Here is a 19628-nt window from a genome sequence, read left to right as displayed (position 1 = left end):
GAATCCAGTCCAATACACGTTCCTGTTTGGCAACAAGCAGGTAAGACGTGAGGGATGAGACTAATGCAGTCCTTGGACATTCCGGCTTGGCAACAAGCAGGTAAGAAGTGAAGGGATGTGGCGCAGGCAGTCCGTGGACGTTCCGAGTTTGGCAACAAGCAGGTAAGACGTGAAGGGATGAGGCGAAGGCAGTCCGTGGACGTTCTGAGTCAACAAAAGATACCAAGTAAGCAATGACAAAGAACGAGGCAAGGGAGGTCACAGAGCAGACCAGGGGATCAAAGAGCTTGAAAACAAGGTAACATGATACGTAGCTTTGAAATTACAAATTCAGAAGCAGCGCCGTGCAGCGGGGCGGGATTTAAATACAGATCAGCTGACCGCACGCACAACGCACCACCGTAGGCTTGAAAGCTTACGTGAATGCAAAGGGCGCCAGCGTTTCCAAGGCAACCCATAGCGTTCTCTGAAGGGATGCGTAAACGGGGACTTACCGGGGCTCCGAGGGTTTAATGAGAATCCCATATTCAAATGTAAACTGTTAAACCTACTGGGGTTTCGGGAATGTTTCTTCCTGTGTGTAACCGATCTATGACAAGACAAAGAGGAATCAAATGGAACCCTGACGTAGCGGTCCTGGTGTGGGGGCTGCTTACCTTCCTGGAACCTTTGAAATCTGTGGCACAGGCAGTCACAGCATGTAGAGTTTGGAAGTGTGACAGCAGGATATGGAGCCTCAATTGTCTGACAGTGACACGTGCATGATTCAGGAATGTTCCGGCCTGGGCCCTGCAAACACCACCTCCTTCACTCCCAGGCTGCTAAGGCCAGCCCAGCCTGAGCCTGGGCAAACTCCACCTCCTTCACTCCCAGGCTGCTAAGGCCAGCCCAGCTTGGGCCTGGGCAAACTCCACCTCCTCCAGGGAGTCCAGGCTCACTGAAGCCAGCCCAGCCCAGTCTGGGCCTGGGCAAACTCCACCTCCTCCACTCCCAGGCTTGCTGTAGCCAGCCCAGCCCAGCATGGGCCCGGGCAAACTCCACCTTCTCCAGTCCCCCAGGTTCAGTGAACAACACAGCCATCCCAGCCCTATTTTCAATGCATTCATTGAAGTGCACTGCAGTACACATAGAAAACAAAGACAGGCTTGCTGAAGCCAGCCCAGCCTGGGCCCGGGCAAACTCCACCTCCTCCAGTCCCCCAGGGTCAGTGAAAAACAAACACACAGCCAGCCCAGCCCTATTTTTGCAATGCATTAATTGAAGTGTATTCACTCTGTTACAAACAAGGTAACGGTAATTGAAGCAAAATGAAATTGACAACAGTGTTTATACCGGTATACCAGTATACCGTTACAACCCCACTGTCTTAGGGAACGCAAACAGCGCTATTTCCGCAGAACGTCGGAAGGGCATCCTCTACAAGATCGATTCGAAGCTGACTGAGCTGGCAAACACAGAGTCTGGTGCAGCCGCTCAGGGATTGCTCTTTGGAGATCCTTTTGTCAAGGAAATGGCTAAATTTGTCGGTACCTTTACCGCTCTAGACAAAGCCCAAACCTCCATCAAGAGGGTTTTTGCATCAATTTATTTTTCCAGGGCCGGTCGAGGTCGCTCTTCCGGCCGTTATGCCTTTCACAGAAGACCTCACCATCAAAGGGAGCAACACTATGCTTGGCAAGAGCGCACCAATACCTTCTTCCCGTCTAGAGGACGAGGCAGAGGGCGATCCTGGAGGAGAGCCTATAAGAACACAACCCATCAGCAACCAGCAAGTCAATCTGCACTTACCAGCGCCAGATACGCATACACCCATTGGGGAGAGGCTAAGGTCCTTTACACCCGCTTGGGATGGCTTATCAGAGGACGCCTGGGTCAGGGACGCAGCGTGCGGACTTCGGCTAGAATTTTTTGCGCAGCCCTTTCAGGACAGTCGACCTATCCCCATAATTATGTCCGAAATAGATCGGAGGGCGCTAGACAGCGAGATTCACAGCCTATATCAGAAGAAAGCAATTTGCCCCTGCTCAACTCCGGGCGGTTTCTTCAGCCCAATTTTTCTAGTGCGCAGAAAAGAAAAAATAAGGCCTGTAATAAACCTGAGAGCGCTCAACGAGTTTATAGTCTACCCTCATTTCAAGATTGACAGCATTCACATGCTCAGACATCCCGAGGCCAAACGATTCTCTCATGCGTCTAGACTTGAAAGATGCCTATCTCGCAGTGCCCATTCATCAAGCGCACGTGAGTTACTTGGGGTTCTCTTGGGATCTTCAAGATTGGGAGTTCACGAGTCTTCCCTTCGGGCTCTATTCAGCACCTTGGGCCTTTACCAAGCTGTTAAGACCAGTTATGGCTCGTCTCAGAGAACAAGGCGTCCGTCTAATGATCTACCTGGACGACATTATACTTATGGTGCAATCTCAGGAGTTGTTGCAAGAGCCGGCCAGGCTAACTGTAGATCTGCTACACAATCTCAGCTTTCTCAGCAATTGGGAGAAGTCAGTGCTTTGTCCTACCAGAAACCTAGAGTTTCTGGGTTTTGTAGTAGACACTCGGGAGGCGTAGCTTTGTCTCCAAGCTGCCAAGGTACACTCTACCAAACGGGAGATTAGCAGGCTCTTGCAGGGGGACCTTATCTCTCTTCGGGAATTAGCAAGGGTGATAGGACTTCTATCCTCATCTATCCAAGCGATATTTCCGGGTCCCCTTTATTACCGAGAACTACAAAGACTCAAGGGCCAACATCTGAGATGCAGTGTTTTATTCCCAACGCCTGACTCTGTCCCCTCAGAGCTCAATTGGTGGCTCACACACATGGCAGAGTAATCTTCAGTGCCACCCCGGATATCATCATCGAGTCAGACGCCAGTCGTTCTAGTTGGGGAGCGAGGTGTGGCTCAGTAACCACAGGGGGGACCTGGTCTCCACAGGAATTGGAAATGCACATAAACTGCCTAGAGCTTCTTGCGGGCTCTTTCGCAGTTCGCTCCTTTGCCAGGAACAAAGTGAGCTGCTGTATCTTACTGAAGATGGACAACATATCCGCAGTGAGATACATCAATCATCTGGGCGGTAACAGATCACGTCCCATAGCAGAACTAGCCATGGATTTTTGGCATTTCTGCCTGGATCATCGAATTTCAGTCACAGTGGAATATCTTCCGGATCTCCGGAACGTGATAGCGGACTGGCATTCTCGCCATTACGCCGATTCCAGCGACTGGACGCTTAACAGGGTGGTTTTCCTCCACTTATGTAACGCTTACCTTAGACTCCGCGGGAACACCACTTAAAATGATTACAACCACTCTTCTCAGGGTGCGTTGTTTTCTCTCACTCTCTCTACTTAGACCTTTCTTCAATACCACAGGAATCTAAGGAAACACAGAGGGAGCTGATTAGCATGAATCCCAAAAGTTAAAAGGGAAATTTAACTGTAGTTTCCTATTAGCTCTTCTTATAACTATGTCACCCAATTTACCTTAGGTTATGAGATGGTGGGCTCTCCATCCTGCTTCGGCGCAGGGGTGCATGTTCTGTAGATGGGGAATTGACTGAAGAGTGGCAGAGTGTAAGCTACCTACTAGGAAGATTATTACAGGAATGGACAAAATGAGAGCCGTAAACTTTCCAAAAAATTCCCCTACCCAGCAATGGGTTGCTAAGCTGGGAAACACAACCAGGAGAAAATACTATATGAAATAAGTGCGTGCCGTCCCTTTTATTCAACAACTCGCTTCTGCCTGGAGAAGGAACAACAATACAACCAATAACTTGCAGTTGCAATTAGTATGACCACCTAGTGAGAAAAAGTAATTCACTTCCTTGCTCACTAACGAGTAACTGAAACACGCTATTCTCTAAACATGGATATTAGTGATGAAACTCTGAATCCTAATATACACGGAATGAAGTGAAGTACCACGCTAACCCATATGAGTTGTTTAACAATGGGCGCCCACTTTTCTCTTCACAAGCTGACAGAAAAGTGATAAGAAACATGCGCACCTAGTTTTGAACACAGGAACTACATTGCGGCGCTGAAACTCCACAGAAGCCCAATTAATATCGAGCAACACAAACACTCAGAACTCTGAGGCAATTTTAACTCGGCGAACACACAAAGTGCTCACAGACCGCAAATGTAAAGTAGTTCAAAATGCTACTTGTGGTACGCTTAGGCAGATGAGAGAACGTCACAAACAATTTTCTCTCATGACAACATCCGACCTCACAAGCACCAGGTGTTCCAGGAAGGTAAAGCGACAAGGGTCAGCAAAATACTATGGAGCTATGAAGGAAACGGCAGAAACTGAACTGGGAAATTAAAACTAGAAATGTTCGGTGGAAGGTGCTGAGGTAATCTTCTCAGGTGTCTGAACTGCGGTAAGCGTCACTGCAACAGCAGAAAAGACGCGAAGCGCAGCAAAACAAAGGGGAGGGGCTTAAATACTCAGGGAGTGACTGAAACTAGACCGCACAGCCAAATACAAAGAATACCACCAGGCGGCCATGTTGGGCGAGGAGGAAGTGTTCAATTCAGAATAGCCCACAACGTCCTATCTACCCCTTGACCAGGATGTTATGCAACTAACCAGGAAACCTTGGAAGCCCTTTTCAGCGGAACCCCAGTGGTCATGACAGCTTACAGCAGATCTGGGGTCCAATGTCCAAAGATCTGTTTGCCTCCCGTCTCAACACACAGCTTCCAGTGTTCTACAGCTGGAGACCCGACCCAGCAGCCTCCGCAACGGATGCGTTCCTACAACCGTGGATGCAAGGGGTCCACTACGCTTTTCCACCCTTTTCAATGATAGCGAGGACCCTGGCAAGGGCCCGTCAGGAACAAACAGAGCTAGTTCTCGTAGCCCCAGTATGGACTTCTCAGACTTGGTATCCAGTTCTTCTGGAATTTCTATGGATTCTCCAATCCTTCTACCCCAAATTCCAGATCTTCTATTGGATCCGTGGAACCAACCTCACCCTCTGCTCCTCTCTGGGTCGCTGACTCTAGCGGCTTGGAGGATTTCAGTGCGAGATGGAGGCATGTCCCTCAAGGCAGTCCACCTTATTGAGGAGAGCTGGGCCCCCGCAACACTCAAGAGATATTCCAATTCCTGGAATGCTTGGAGAATCTGGTGTCAGGATCAGGGTCTCAACCCAGTTTCGGCACCTTTAGAGGAAATTCTCAATTTCTTAGCCTCTTTAGTGGAAAGAGGGCTAGCGTACAGAACAGTGAATGCATATCGCTCTTCAATTTCTGCGGGTCACAAACCCATACAAGGGGCTCCAGCCGGAGAGCATCACCTCGTTTGCAGATTGCTTAAAGGTGTCCGGCTTACAGTTCCACCTCCAGCCCGTTATGATAAACTGTGGGACGTCAACAGAGTACTTAATCTTTTTCTTTCTTGGCCATCTAACGAGAAGCTATCACGTACAGCTCTCTCGAGCAAGCTCACTACCTTGCTATGTCTGGTTTCTTGCAGGAGCGTTTCGGACGTTAGAGCTCTGGACCTAGCGGGCAGGTCTTTTACTCCAGACGGTATTGTTTTTCACATAGGAAGAAGGACCAAGTGCGACTCAAAGCTGATTTCCTACCCAGCCTTTAGGGAGCAGCCCAAACTTTGTCTGGTTCAATGTCTGAAAACCTACGAAAAAGTGACAGCTTCACTCAGAACCTCGCCCAATGGTCAGCTTCTGATAGCCATTCGTAAGCCTCACAGAGCGGTATCAGCTCCTACTTTAGCATGCTGGTTGCGCTGGACTATAGCTCAAGCAGGGATAGACACTCTCCAATTTGGCGCCCATTCCGTAAGAGGAGCCAAGGCTTCCAAAGCCTTCCAGGTTGGTGTTCGCTTAGAGGACATCATGAGAATGGCAGATTGGGCAGGAGATTCAATATTCAAAGAATTCTACCTGAAACCGGTTGAGTAGCCTGCTTCGATTGTGGTAAGTAAGCTTTGAACTAGCATAACAGGAGCCTCCGGTCTTGACATAGAATAAAGATATTCCATAATAACTTACTAGAAAGTGTTAATTCTATTAAAGACACAGAGGCGAGCATTATCCCACCCAGTGAAGGAAAAGGGTCGCGCATCGCGCTACAGTATTTATTAAGCATCGCGACAGACTGTTGTTTAATGAGGTTTCATGCATAGTCATATTCTAATGCAATAATCTTTTCCTTTACACCCTGCAAGGGAACTAGGGTTACCTTTCGCAGGAAGTAATTATAATTCTGTGTTTGTTTTTCTTGACAGCATCTACAGACAAGTCCGGCTAATCAACTGTTCGACGCCTCATCTTCTGGTTGACCGCAGTTGGGTTTTCTACTTGTTACGAACAGACAACCAAGTTTGCAGCCTCGAAAGAGGAAGTTACTTCTTGTTCAGGACTGTTTATGGAGATACATGCACGTCCATTGGAGGAATAAGGACACATGGTCATGCATACTAGATGATCTTCGGGGAGCATCATGGAAAATGTAGTTTCGGTTTCAACTTAAGGAACTATGATGGACCTGGATTTCATTTAGTAGTGTTTTAGTGTTTGTTTAATGTTTGTTTATTATATGTTTGTCGCACCTGCATTATGAGCAGGTTATTATGTGAGGTGTGCAAAAATATCTTGCTGCTGAGCTTTTCCCTTTTATGTAATAATAAAGGAAGAGAAGCATAATGCTCGCCTCTGTGTCTTTAATAAAATTAAGACTTTCTAACAAGTTATTATGGAAAATCTTTATTCTTATCTGGTCTGAGAAACTGCTCTTCCTACACAGCTCAGCACACTGATGCTCGGATTCTCAGTTATCCTTCAATGTGAAAGCAAGATTCACATAGTTGTCTGTCATCTATGCTGGATGTCTTAGTGAATTTGGGGGCTCTCGTCCAAGCACCACACTGATATTTAGAAATGTGGCCTCATCATGAGTTGGGCGGTATCCCGGCAGTACCGCAACTCGAGCCTGCGCAATTTGCATCAGATCACGAGTTGCGGGGGCCATAAATCCCCATTCCCATTGGGTCCATGGGTTGGGAGCACTCTTACCGCCGGCGGTAATGAAAACAGCCACTGAAAATCATTTTCCGCTCAACTCGTGATTTGGCCAGCCCTTAAATGCGACGGTAATACCGTTACCACCGCATTTAAGGGCTCAGGCCAAAATTGTGATGAGGCCCATATGTCTTTAACAGATATTGGTGTTGCCTGGGTACATTAAGCAGGCTCTTAGCAATCTTTGACCTGTTCTAAGTTAACTGCGGTCAGGGGGAAGCATTAATCCATTTTAAAGAACAAGCCGAGTTGTTGATCTTTTAGATATTGGTTCACCCTCACAGATCAAGGACTTTGACAAGCAGAGGCGTTGTTAGAAGGGGGTTTAGGGGGCTATAGCCCCTGGTCTTTTGGTTGTAGCACCGGATAGAATCTCAGAGTCTACAACCAAAAGGCTAGCTAACCCCGTGTCCTGAAAATCCCACCATTGGTGTAGCCCCGGATCTTTTCCAGACCTAGCAACCACCCTGGATGTGTTACTCATAATGAACATTATTGGTAAGTAACTAAAGCATTATAATCCTTCAGACAAAAATTCAAGACAGTGCTTTTTTCGTTTCAACCTCTACACAAAACTCTTACCAGCCCAACACTTAGACCTCTTTCCTGTGAGGTATAAAATGCTATGGAAGTGTAGCCACTCAGTTATAATGGCACTGCTTTTTAGAAAGAAGGTGGTATGGAGAGATGAAAATGGATTGTTAGAGTAAGATAAGGTAACTCTAAAAAAGAGGGTGATATCACTGAAAGGACATCACCTCTAAGAAGAAGGTGTCAAGGAGTTCCCCCCTTCTCACCTGGGTCCGTTCTTTTCTGGAGTCCTTTGTCGCTGCCTTCTTGCGGACGGACCTGGTTTTGAACAAGGTTGCCCGAGTCTCTTCCGACTCCAGAGTGTGTTCAGTTTCCGGGACGCAGATCCGGGAATATGAGGAACTAGGAAAGGTGCAACTAGCACACGAGTCCAGGAAATAGGAGGAAAGGAAGGGGCAAGGAGTGGGTAGATAGACAGGTACAAGGAAACAATACCTTTAGCTACGGGACACACGTCAGATCGCTACTTTGCAATAGCATTGAGTCGCGCGGAGCCGCAGTCTATTGATAGAATACGTTACGTCCAGCGTGTGGAGCGAGAAAGGGGTTTCACGCTGGACGACCATGTTGGGAGTATTATGGAGTGCACGCCCCGATGTGACAAGGACCAGGAAGTCCAAAAGGGACGTGTTCTGTAGTTCATGGCAGCATACCTCCTCCGAAGACCCTTTCCTCCAGGTTTGCCCGGGTGTATGAGGTGAAATCCTCTGAGTAACCAAGGGGCCTTGATATTAGAAATAGGGTCCCAGTTTCTCTCACCAGGAGGGTATCCTTTCCATTCAACGAGGCATTGAAGCTGGCCCTGTTTATACCTGGAATCGCAAATCCGTGATACCTCATATTCCAGTTGGTTGTCGACCAGCAGAGGAGGAGGTCTACGGGATTTCCGGGAGGATGGAATGTAGGGTTTCAATAAGGAGGTATGAAAAACTGGATGTATTTTCTTCCAGGAGTCTGGTAGTTTGATCCGGTATGAGACGGGGTTAATAATTTCCTTGATGGGAAATGGACCATAGTACCGGGGAGCCAATTTGTTTGGTCGTAGATGTCGGGGTAGTAATTTTGATGACAACCATACTTGGTCACCGACTGCATAAGAGGGGCCTGGTCTTCTTTTGGAATCCGCATATCTCTTGGTCTGCGTTCTGGCCTTCTCTTAAGTATTCCTTGGCCTCCTGGTGTATGTTGACGAGGGTTTCGATCCAGGAGTCAACAGTAGGTACCGGTGTAGAATGAGGAAGAACAGAGGGTAAAACCGATGGATGGAACCCTTGACTACAAGAAAAAGGACTGGTTTTGAGCACTGAATGTTCAGAGTTGTTGTAGGCGAATTCAGCAACGGGTATCAGGAGTGACCAGTCATCCTGGACCTTGGTGACGAAACATCGAAGATACTGTTCCAGGGTCTGATTCGCACGTTCTGTGGCTCCGTTGGTTTGGGGGTGATACCCTGAAGAAAGGGCACGTTGAATTCCCAGAATTCGACAGAGATGCTTCCAGAATTGTGAGACGTATTGAGGTCCTCTATCAGATATGATCTTGGAAGGAAGTCCATGCAGGCGGAATATGTGTTCCAGAAAGATTACAGCTAGTTCGGAGGAGGATGGTAGTTTACTGAGGGGTGTAAAATGAGCCATATGAGTGAACAAGTCTATGGTAACTATGATAGTAGTGTATCCTCGCGATGGTGGTAGTTCCACAATGAAGTCTGTACCGATGAATTCCCATGGCCTAGTTGGAAGTGTTGGTTGCAGTAGAAGACCCGCTGGTCTCCTGTTACTAGGCTTATTTTGAGCACAGACAACACAAGCTTGGACGTACTGCTATACGTCAGTCTTCATTTTAGGCCACCAGAACTGTCTCTGTCTAAGAGGGAGGGTATTGGTGATGCCACGATGCCCGGAGTGAAGTGTGTCATGACAGAGATTTATTATTTTCTGTCGTAATTTCTTCTGTGTAGGAACGAGCAGTGCATTGTCCTTGAATAAATATCCTTCCTTGGCTCTTAGATTCCATTGATTTTTCCTTGACATATCCTTCCATAACTCAGAGGATTGGGTTTGCGCTCAGATTTCTTCCAGGAGGTTGACTGCTTGAGCTACGGAGATCGTGGGGGAAACATCTTAGGATATGCCTTCTCTTCAGTGGTTACGTAGTCAGGACGTTGAGACAAGGCATCAGCAATCAGGTTATGTGATCTGGGAACATGAGTAATGTGGAACTGGTACCGGGCAAAAAAGTAGGCCCAACGCGCCTGACGACTATTTCTACATTCCAATGACTGTAGAATCTGAAGATTCCGATGGTCCGTACAGGCTTGGACTGGATGTCTAGCTCCCAGAAGTAGATGCCGCCATTCAGTGAAGGCTTGGCGGATGGCTAACAATTCCTTTTCCAGGACGGAGTAGTGTGTTTCACTCGGAGTCAGTGTTTGTGAAAGATAAGCAATGGGGTGTTCCAGCTTATCTTCTAATTTCTGTTTCAACACTGCTCCTATGGCGTAATTGGAGGCATCAGTTTCCACTCGAAATGGTCGGCTTATGTCGGGTTGGGCTAAGATAGGAGCTTGTGTAAACTCGGTCTTCAAACGCTGGAACACTGTGTCTTGCTGTGTGGCCAGATAAAAGGGGTGTCCTTCTTTAAGAGAGCAACGATCGGTTGAACAATCTCGGAAAAGGTGGATATGAACTTTCGGTAGAAATTGGCAAGCCCCAGGAAGGATTGAACTTGTTTCACGGACGTGGGAGCAGGCCATGCCAGAATAGCCTTTACCTTTGAAGGGTCCATACCAATTCCCTCTGGGCTAAGGATAAATCCTAGGTAGTGAACAGAGGTAGCGTGAAACAAGCATTTTCCGGGTTTGGCTAAGAGTTGGTGTTCACGGAGTATTTGTAGTACTGCCTTTACGTGTTCTTCATGCTTTTGAGGGTCCTTGGAAAAGATCAATATGTCATCCAGATATACAATGACGAAGAGGAACAACATGTCAGAGAACACCCTATCCATAAAACGTTGGAAGACTGCCGGGGCATTAGCTAGTCCAAAGGGCATGACCAGGTATTCGTAATGGCCAAAGGGTGTTCTAAAGGCGGTTTTCCACTCGTCTCCTTCCCGGATATGGATCAAATGATAGGCACCCCGGAGATCCAACTTGGTGAATATTACTACGCCTCTTATGGCTTCCAGGATATCCGAAATCAAGGGTAGTGGGTATCAGTCTTTGAGGGTGCATTGATTTAGGCCACGATAATCGAGGCAGGGTCTGTGTTCCTGGCTATCCTTTTTGGGAACAAAGAATAACGAAGCACCTGCTCGAGATTTTGAAGGTCTTATGGTGCCATTTTCAAGGTTGGTATCCAGGTATTCTTTGAGAGCCTTTTTCTCGGGTTCAGAAAGGATGAACATCCTGTCGAAGGGAATCACTGCTGAGGGTTCCGTTTCTATTGCACAGTCTTCAGGCCTGTCTGGGGATAAGGCGTGGTCTATGGCAGTCAAAAGCACATCAGCGTAACCTTGGTAGGCCTCAGGGACTTGTATGATATTGGAAACCATGAGTGGTGTTTCTTGGTCTTTATGCAGTTCTTTAGGGGGTGTTAATGAAGGTTCCAGGAATACATAGTGAGACGTACAAAACTCTGAGCCTAGGAATAGTGATCCTGCTGTCCAGTTGATATACGGATTGTGTCTTTGTAACCAGGGCATACCCAATACCATGGGGTAGTGGGCTGACTTAATGATGTCGAACCTAATCAGCTCTTGACAATGATTTATTGAGAGCTGGATCTCCTTGGTCTGCAGGCTTATGGGCCCTGAAGTGAGGGGTCTTCCGTCGATGGCTTCCACCGGCTGCAAGGTACTTTGTGTCTCGTACGGAATCTGGTGACTAGCAACCCAATCATGATCAATGAAGATCCCCATAGCTTCACAGTCTACCAAGGCCAAAATGGGATAGGTCTTGCTCTTGGAGGGTGATAGAAATGCCTGTAGTATGACCAATTTGTTTTGTCCAGTAGAGTTCAAGGATGGAATTGATGTGGAGCAAACATCTCTCTCCCGAAGCTCTGCTCCATCTAGGATCGGGAGCTGGTGTTTCCCGAACGCCGAGGGGGGTGCTAGAGGACATTCCCTAACCAGATGTTTGTCCGAAGCACAATACATACACAACCCTGTGTGAATTCTTCTCATCCTTTCTTGTGGGGATATGGGTCCACGGAAGGCTCCTATCTGCATGGGTTCTGATTCTGTGACTGAGCCTGGGTTTGTGTCCGTTCTGACAGTGCTCTCAAAGGACACCTTGGAAGAATTTCCCCTGGATTTCTTCTTTTCAGCCTTTCTTTCCTGGATACGGAAGTCTATTTGCATGACAAGGTACATTAGTGCCTGGAATGAGTTTGGTCGAGCCACTCTGGCCAACTCATCCTTAATCTCATCATTCAGTCTTCTCCTGAACAGGGTGAAACTCGCATCAGAGGACCAATCAGCTTCCTTGGCCAATTGTTTGAATCGGGTCACATAAGTGAGCATATCCTGGGAACCCTGCTGAAAGTCTAACAGACGTTCCGGGCACTATAGACTTGCTCAGGGCGATCAAACATGTTTTTAAGGGCCTGTATGAACCCATCATAGTCATCTAGGAGGGCATCGCCGGAGTTAACGAGGGGTGTAGCCCAGGTTAAGGCGTTCCCAGAAAGGTGGGAAATTATGAAACCCACCTTAGCCCTGGGAGTCGAAAAGGAATAAGGCTTAAATGTAAAGTGGACCAAACATGAATCCAGGAATCCACAAAGGGTTTTTGCCGACCCATCGTATTTGTCAACAATGCCGCCCAACAAGACGCTTTCTTTTGTGGCCGAATCCCAGGATAGGACCAATTGTTTGAGTGCACCGTTTTCCACCTTTAGATTTTGGACCTCGGTTGATAGTTCTTGAATGCGACGCATCAGGTCCTGAACGGCGGCTTCCATGTCACTATCGAGTTTGGTCGGGTGGCAGTCTCAAACTGCCTCAAACTGTCAAGGAGTCCCCCCCCCTTCTCACCTGGGTCCGTTCTTTGCTGGAGTCCTTGGTCGCTGCCTTCTTGCGGACAGACCTGCTTTTGTACAAGGCTGCCCGAGTCTCTTCCGACTCCAGAGTGTGTTCAGTTTCCGGGACGCGGATCCAGGAATCCGAGGAACTAGGAAAGGTGCAACTAGCACACGAGTCTAGGAAATAGGAGGAAAGGAAGGGGCAAGGAATGGGTAGATAGACAAGTACAAGGAAACAACACTGCGAGCTACGGGACACACGTCGGATCGCTACTTTACAATAGCATTGAGACGCGCGGAGCCGCGGAAGTCGTGGTCTATTAATAGAATACGTTACGTCGGGCGCGTGGGGCGAGAAAGGGGTTTCATGCTGGACGACCATGTTGGGAGTATTATGGAGTGCACGCCCCATTGTGACAAGGACCAGGAAGTCCAAAAGGGGCGTGTTCTGTAGTTCATGACAGAAGGAACTAAAGAAAAGACAGGAAGATGAGAAAGAAAGAAGCCGGGAAAAGAAAGGTGAACAGTGCAAAGGGAGATACATAGAGAAATAGATGCATTATAAAAGAAGGAAATAGGGAAAGGAGATTAATGAATAAGAGAAAAGGGCTCAGAAATGGAAAGGGCTCTCTTTATAGAAGGCACATCTTTTCTCAGAAATGAAGCTAATGATCGGCAAGAGATGTATAGAGAGTAGGGGAGGGTGACCAAGCGCATGTGAGGGCGCTCAGTATAGAGAATGACAATATGTATGGTTATTGTAATCCAGAAGTAAGTGATTCAGCCAAAGAAATTTTTATTTTATTTTGTAATATATATTTTTATAAACAGGTCACATGATAAAATTACACAAGAAACACTTACCAAATATAAGGTTATATCTTGAGAATATACAGGAGAATATATTGTCCATAGTACAGTAAGAAAACAGAGAGAGGATCCACCAGGGGGCGCCGAGATGTGTTGAAGCATCTCTGCTCGTCTCCCCGCAAGGGCGCTGATCGAGGGACCCGAGCCCCCCCCGACACCCCCGGAGCGAGACACCAACACCCCCCCCCCCCAGTACGAAGGTGCCGGGCACCCCCGGTCCAAACCTGAGACCCGGGAGCGGAGCGGAACCGGAGTTCCGAGCCAACGAACTTCGAGGGCGCAAAGCCCCTCCCTCCTGCGGCCCTGCGGCTCCGCGGGAAGCAACTGCGAGCCCGGGCCCAGAGAGGACTCGTAAAGGCCTAGGCGTCCGAGGCCGAGGGATCCTGCCGAGACCCGACGGCGGCTTGAGGAAGCGGATCGGCCCAGGAGGTAGACCAAGGAGCGGGAGAAGGAGACGCCGCAACAGGACGAGGAACCCCCCCAGGAGTGCGCAGATTCTGGCGAAGCCCGCGCGGGGCGAACACGAGTGGCGTGGGCGAGGCCCCCCCCCGAGGTAAGGAGACCAACCCCGGGGCTGGGCACCCACCGGGGGCAATAAAACTCACGGCTCCCAACGCAAAGGGGGGAAAAAAAAACAAAAGGAAAAATAATAAACGGGGTGAACCTCCTTCCCACCCCTGGCCGCAGATATCCCAGGGGCCCCCGCTCCCCCCGGGACGCAAAGGAGACGGGCAGGCCCCGGCGGCCTCAACTACTTGGGGGCGGACACCGGGGAGCAAGAGTGCCCAGTGAAGGCCTATGACCTGGAGGGAAACGCTGCAGAGGTTTCGGCGCCCATCCCTGGAGCCCCATACAACCCCTGAAATGGCCGCCCAAACACAGCAAGAAACAACAGAAGCAACCTCGGTCTCCAGGGGAATGGCGGCCCTGTTGGATGAAATTAGAGGATTCCGCGCTGACATCACTCTTAGGCTGGACACCCTAGACAAAAAGGTTGACAACATAGAAGACAGGGTGCAGTCGCTGGAGAACAACACACCTTCGAGTGACATTTTCGAATCGCAATTTGACATGCGCCTGTCTGAACTTGAGAGGAGAGAAGAAAAATGCTCATTGAAAATGGACGATTTGGAAAACAGGGAAAGGCGCTGCAACCTGCGATTTCTGGGCTTCCCGGAACAGGACGGGGAAACCCAGGCAGACATTATCAAGGCAGTCAACGCGGTGGTGAGAGAGCTTTTTGACGGAACTAACACTAACGAACCCACCATTGACAGGGCCCACAGAGCAGGGGCAGCCTCCAGGGGCCCCAGATCCGTCTTAGTTCGCTTCCACTATTTCTCCGAGAAAAGCAGGATCCTCGAACTAGCTCGCAAGAAGGGCCCGGTGGAATGTGAGGGGGCCCAAATCTCCGTATACCAAGATTTGTCGGCCTTCACTCTGGCGAGACGCCGCCTTTGTTCCCCTCTGACGAAAATGCTCCAAGCCAAGGGAGTCCGATACAGATGGGGGTATCCTTTTTCACTTTCTTTCGAGCACGAGGGATATAAGTATACCCTGATCACCGAAGACGACATCCAAAGAGTATCTGGCGAACTCCTAGATAACTCGGAGTCTGAACCGGGAGACCGCGACCGTGAGCGCACCCCGAAGGGCCCAAAAAAGATCAACGCTCCAAAGGAGAGGCGCAGAGTACGAGGCCAAAGGAAATTCAGGAGAGTGGCACCAGCGTCGCCGGACCCTCAGAATAACTGAAATAAAATGCTAGAATCTGATGGAAACCTTATCCGCACGACGATGCAAAGGGGGGATGTTGTTGCATTTCAAACTTTTGCTACTAGCCCGAAGGGGCGGGGGGGGCTCGAATGGGTGTTTATAATGAGGTAACGAGCCCGGAGGGGGGAGACATGGTTGGCCGGTTGTGTGACTTTGGGACGATGCCTCAACACAACCAGGCGATCTGGGGGGGAGAGGGCGGGGGGAGAGAAGAGGGGATGTTGGGATGTTGGGGAATCTGTTATAGTACGCCAACGTTTGGGGACTTGATCACACCCTGGGGGCTGTTCCTAACCCTCAGCGTGGTGCTGAAACATAGAGGGAGTAACAACGCTTGCAACTTTGAAATTGGAGCTAGGTGCTTCACAATGCGTCCTAATGGATGATTCACTCCAATCCTTGTCAGTGGGGTCTCTGAACGTTCGGGGTCTCAACTCACCCACCAAGAGGTCACTGCTCATGCGGGAATTTACGAGGACAAAACTACAGTTTCTCTTCGTGCAAGAGACCCACTGGGTTCGGGGGAAAGAGCCTAAGCTCAAAGCTAAAAATATAGATCAGGTATTCTCAGCCTCTACCCAGTCCAAGAAGAGGGGAGTGGCTCTACTAGTGTCTCCCGGGGCTCATTTTGGGTTTAAGGTGGCACAGGCCGACCCCGAAGGCCGGTATCTCATGGTAAAAGGGGATGTGCGGGGACGCCTGTTCACCTTGGTTTGCATATACGCCCCAAATGAGTCGCAGGACGTTTTCTGGGAGAGCATGAAGGGGACAATAATGTCATTTGCGGAGGGGACCCTCCTGGTGGGAGGGGACTTTAATATGGTGCTCTGCCCCGAAAGGGACAGAAAGTCTGTGAACCCTTGTCCCAACATCCGCCTCCACAAAAAATTGGCCTCAACCTTCCAGGCAGTGAATGGGGAATTGGGGCTGTGTGACACGAGTACACCCAAGAAAGGACTGAACCCCGACTACACTTTTTATTCTAAGCCTCACGATGCCTTCTCGCGTATAGATTATATTCTGGTTGATTCAACTATGCAGGGTGAGATCTCCAGCGCTGGGGTGGAAACCGTCCCCTGGACGGACCATGACATGGTGAAGATTAGGATTGGCCTCCCCCTGCCCCTGTAGCCAGCTCCCGATGGAGTTGTAACGACCTTCTTCTACACGACAAGGAGACGCGCCAAACCCTTCTTACAGCCATAGAAGATTATTTCTCCCTGAACGACAACGGGGAGGTGGGCACTATGGGAGTATGGGAAGCATTTAAGGCAACCATCAGAGGCACCCTAATTGGCATTGGGGCGGGGAAAAAGAGGGAGAGGGACCGGGAAGAGAAAGCCCTGAAAACCAAGATAGAGGCCATACAACCGGGTGGTAAACTGAAAACACAGATGTTCCCTGGGCAGTGGGAGGAATTGCAGAAGCTGCGCTCTAAATTGGCTCACCTCCAGATAGGGCAAACGGAAAGGAAGCTCTCATTTCTGAAACAAAAATATATGGGAAAAGGCCGACAAGATACTGGCCTGGAGACTCCGCGAACTTAGGAACAGCAGGAGAGTGAACTCAATCCGCTCTGTGGACGGTAACTCGACCGCAAGGGACTCCAAAATAGCGGAACAATTCAGGCTATATTATGAAAAATTATACTGCTCAGAATATAAGGGGGATGGGATAGAAGTTGATAGGTTCCTGGACTCCCTCCCTGTCCCGGGCCTGCTCCCAGACAAGGCCGGCACTCTGGAAATCCCTATTTCCCCGGAAGAGGTAATTGACACTATCTCCTCCCTAAAAAGTGGCACGGCCCCGGGGGACGACGGCTTCTCAGTCAAATTTTATAAGACCTATAGATCCACTCTCGCCCCCTTCCTGGCCAAGCTGTTTAACTGTGCGCTAAACCAAGGGTCCCTCCCGCCCACAATGATGTCAGCATTGATAGTGGTCCTACCGAAAGACGGCAAAGACCCAGCCCTATGCCAATCATATCGCCCCATATCACTCCTAAACACTGACGTCAAAATACTGGCGAAACTTCTGGCGAACAGATTGGTAAAATTCCTCCCCACCCTGGTACATGGAGATCAAGTGGGCTTCATCCCGGGGCGCCAGGGGTCAGATAACATCAGAAAAACCCTCGACCTCATGCATGAGGCCACCGAGCAGGGAGTGGAGGGATACCTCCTTTCACTCGACTCTGAGAAAGCCTTCTACCGGGTCGAATGGCCCTACATGATCAAGGTTCTTAGGAAAATGGGATTGGGAGATAATTTCTGCAGGTGGGTCGCAGCTCTATATAACTCACCCTCGGCGAGAGTATCTGTTAATGGGGGTACATCCGAACCCTTTTCCCTTTCCCGAGGCACCCGGCAAGGCTGTCCCCTGTCACCTCTCCTATATGCCTTGGCCATGGAGCCCCTGGCTATAGCGGTTAGGAACGACCCGGAGATTAGGGGTATACGATGTGGTGAGTGTGAGTTTAAGCTCTCTCTGTTCGCAGACGACATATTGGGCTATCTGACCAGCATTCACAAATCCCTACCGAGGCTGTTCGATCTCATACACTTTTTCGGCTCCTTTTCGGGGCTGAGAATAAACGCATCCAAATCAAGCATTATGCCAATGGGCCCAGGGGAACAGGATATTGAGAACAAAACCGACATTCAAGGGGTTAGAATCGAGCGAGCATCCACAAGGTACCTGGGCGTCACCATCCCCAGAGATCTGTCACTCCTATACCAGGGGAATTTCCCTGGAATCCTCGCCCAGGTCAACAGCGACCTCAAAAGATGGGCCCCCCTCACGCTCTCCTGGCTTGGACGCATGGTCTCGGTTAAGATGAACATTCTACCTCGCCTTCTCTATCTCTTCTCAGCTCTCCCTGTCGTGATGCCTGAAGCCTTTTTCGAGGTGCTCCAGTCCCGCGTCCTCCACTTCATATGGAACGGCAAAAGGCCCAGGGTTAAAACCTCCACTCTGACCCTCCCAAAGTCCCATGGTGGCTTCGGACTCCCCGATTTTAGGCTCTATTATAAAGCAGCTCAGCTCAGGGTGATGTTGGAGCACATGCGGGACGATATGCGTACATTCTGGACGTATATCGAAGACACCCACGCACACCCGAGGAAGGTCAGGGACTATCTCTGGGCCCCTCCCAGGTCACTCCCCCCACAACTCAAAACACATCCTACCTTAGCAGTCCTCTGGTCACTGTGGAAACCCAGCAAAACTAATAACTTGATATCTACATGGCCTTCTCCTCTGTCATCCCTCTGGGGCCCGCCCATCGATCTGGACATGAGGGGCTTTCGGGACACCCAGGCCTGGTCTGACATGGGACTGGAAAGAGTCTCCCAGCTTACACGAGAGGAGGGCTTCATTGAATACGATAACTTGGCAGATGCTCTGGTGGACAAGCCCCCCACGGTCTTTGAATTCCTGCGGCTGAAAGGGATACTTACCCAACCACGGTGGTCCGCTCAGCTTAGCCGCCCCTTCACCCCATTTGAACTAATCCTGGCCAAAAGTAAATCCCGCAAAGGTTCGCTATCTAAGTTTTATAGTGTGCTGATTCTAGCCAACCTAGAAGGCAGACAACCCTTCAAGCGCATATGGGAAGAGAGGTTGGGGATGCCAATAGAGGACCACACCTGGAGGGCGGTTTTCAAGTGCATTTTCACAGGCTCCCTTTACACAGCAGCTATGGAACATAACTTTAAAATCCTCCATTCATGGCATCGCCCCCCGGCGCTATTGTCTAGAATGTACCGGGATGTTTCCCCCCTCTGCCCCAGGGGATGCCATCAACGGGGAACCTGGTTTCATATGTGGTGGAGTTGCCCGTCCATACAGGTATACTGGACGGAGCTCCTCAGTTGGATCAAGGATATCGAGGGTTATGGTCCATCTTTGCACCCGCTGGAAATCCTACTGGGCTCCCCTATGCCAGAGTCGGAGGTGAATGCCTTCCCCAAGGTTATATGCGCCATGCTGCGGGCAGGGAGACTGGCGCTAGTGCAAAAATGGAAAAGTGTCCTGGCCCCCTCCAAAGAGGAATGGCTCTGCAAGCTCAGAGTGATATTCAGCTACGAAAAACTCTCGGCAATAGCAAATAATACTATGTCTGATTTTGTACAGGAGTGGACGGCAGTACTGCTGCATGATGATTGTATCACTATGCGATTGTAGAGGGGCGATTGAACAAATGCTTAAACTAATGGATGCAATGCGCTGGTCCCCATGCTCCTCAGAGGGTTGATCTTGCCCTGACCTAATCACCACATGATTTTACCCCACTGTTTCAAGGATCACTTTTCT

At 49.4% G+C, this 19628-nt stretch overlaps 1 long non-coding RNA gene across 1 annotated transcript in view; it reads left to right on the top strand.

The window, feature by feature from the left end:
* Window positions 1-6678, top strand: part of LOC138569225 (uncharacterized) — a 154635-nt gene extending 147957 nt beyond the window's left edge. The window contains exon 2 of the long non-coding RNA XR_011303178.1: window positions 6261-6678. This is a non-coding gene — a long non-coding RNA (uncharacterized lncRNA). The remainder of the gene's footprint in view (window positions 1-6260) is intronic.
* Window positions 6679-19628: the final 12950 nt, after the last annotated feature.

This window comes from Ambystoma mexicanum, chromosome 2q (assembly GCF_040938575.1).
Source record: "Ambystoma mexicanum isolate Mex_15411 chromosome 2q, UKY_AmexF1_1, whole genome shotgun sequence".
NCBI lineage: Eukaryota > Metazoa > Chordata > Amphibia > Caudata > Ambystomatidae > Ambystoma > Ambystoma mexicanum.
The sequence above is the reverse complement of the archived record's forward strand: the minus strand, read 5'-3'. Positions and strand labels throughout refer to the sequence as shown.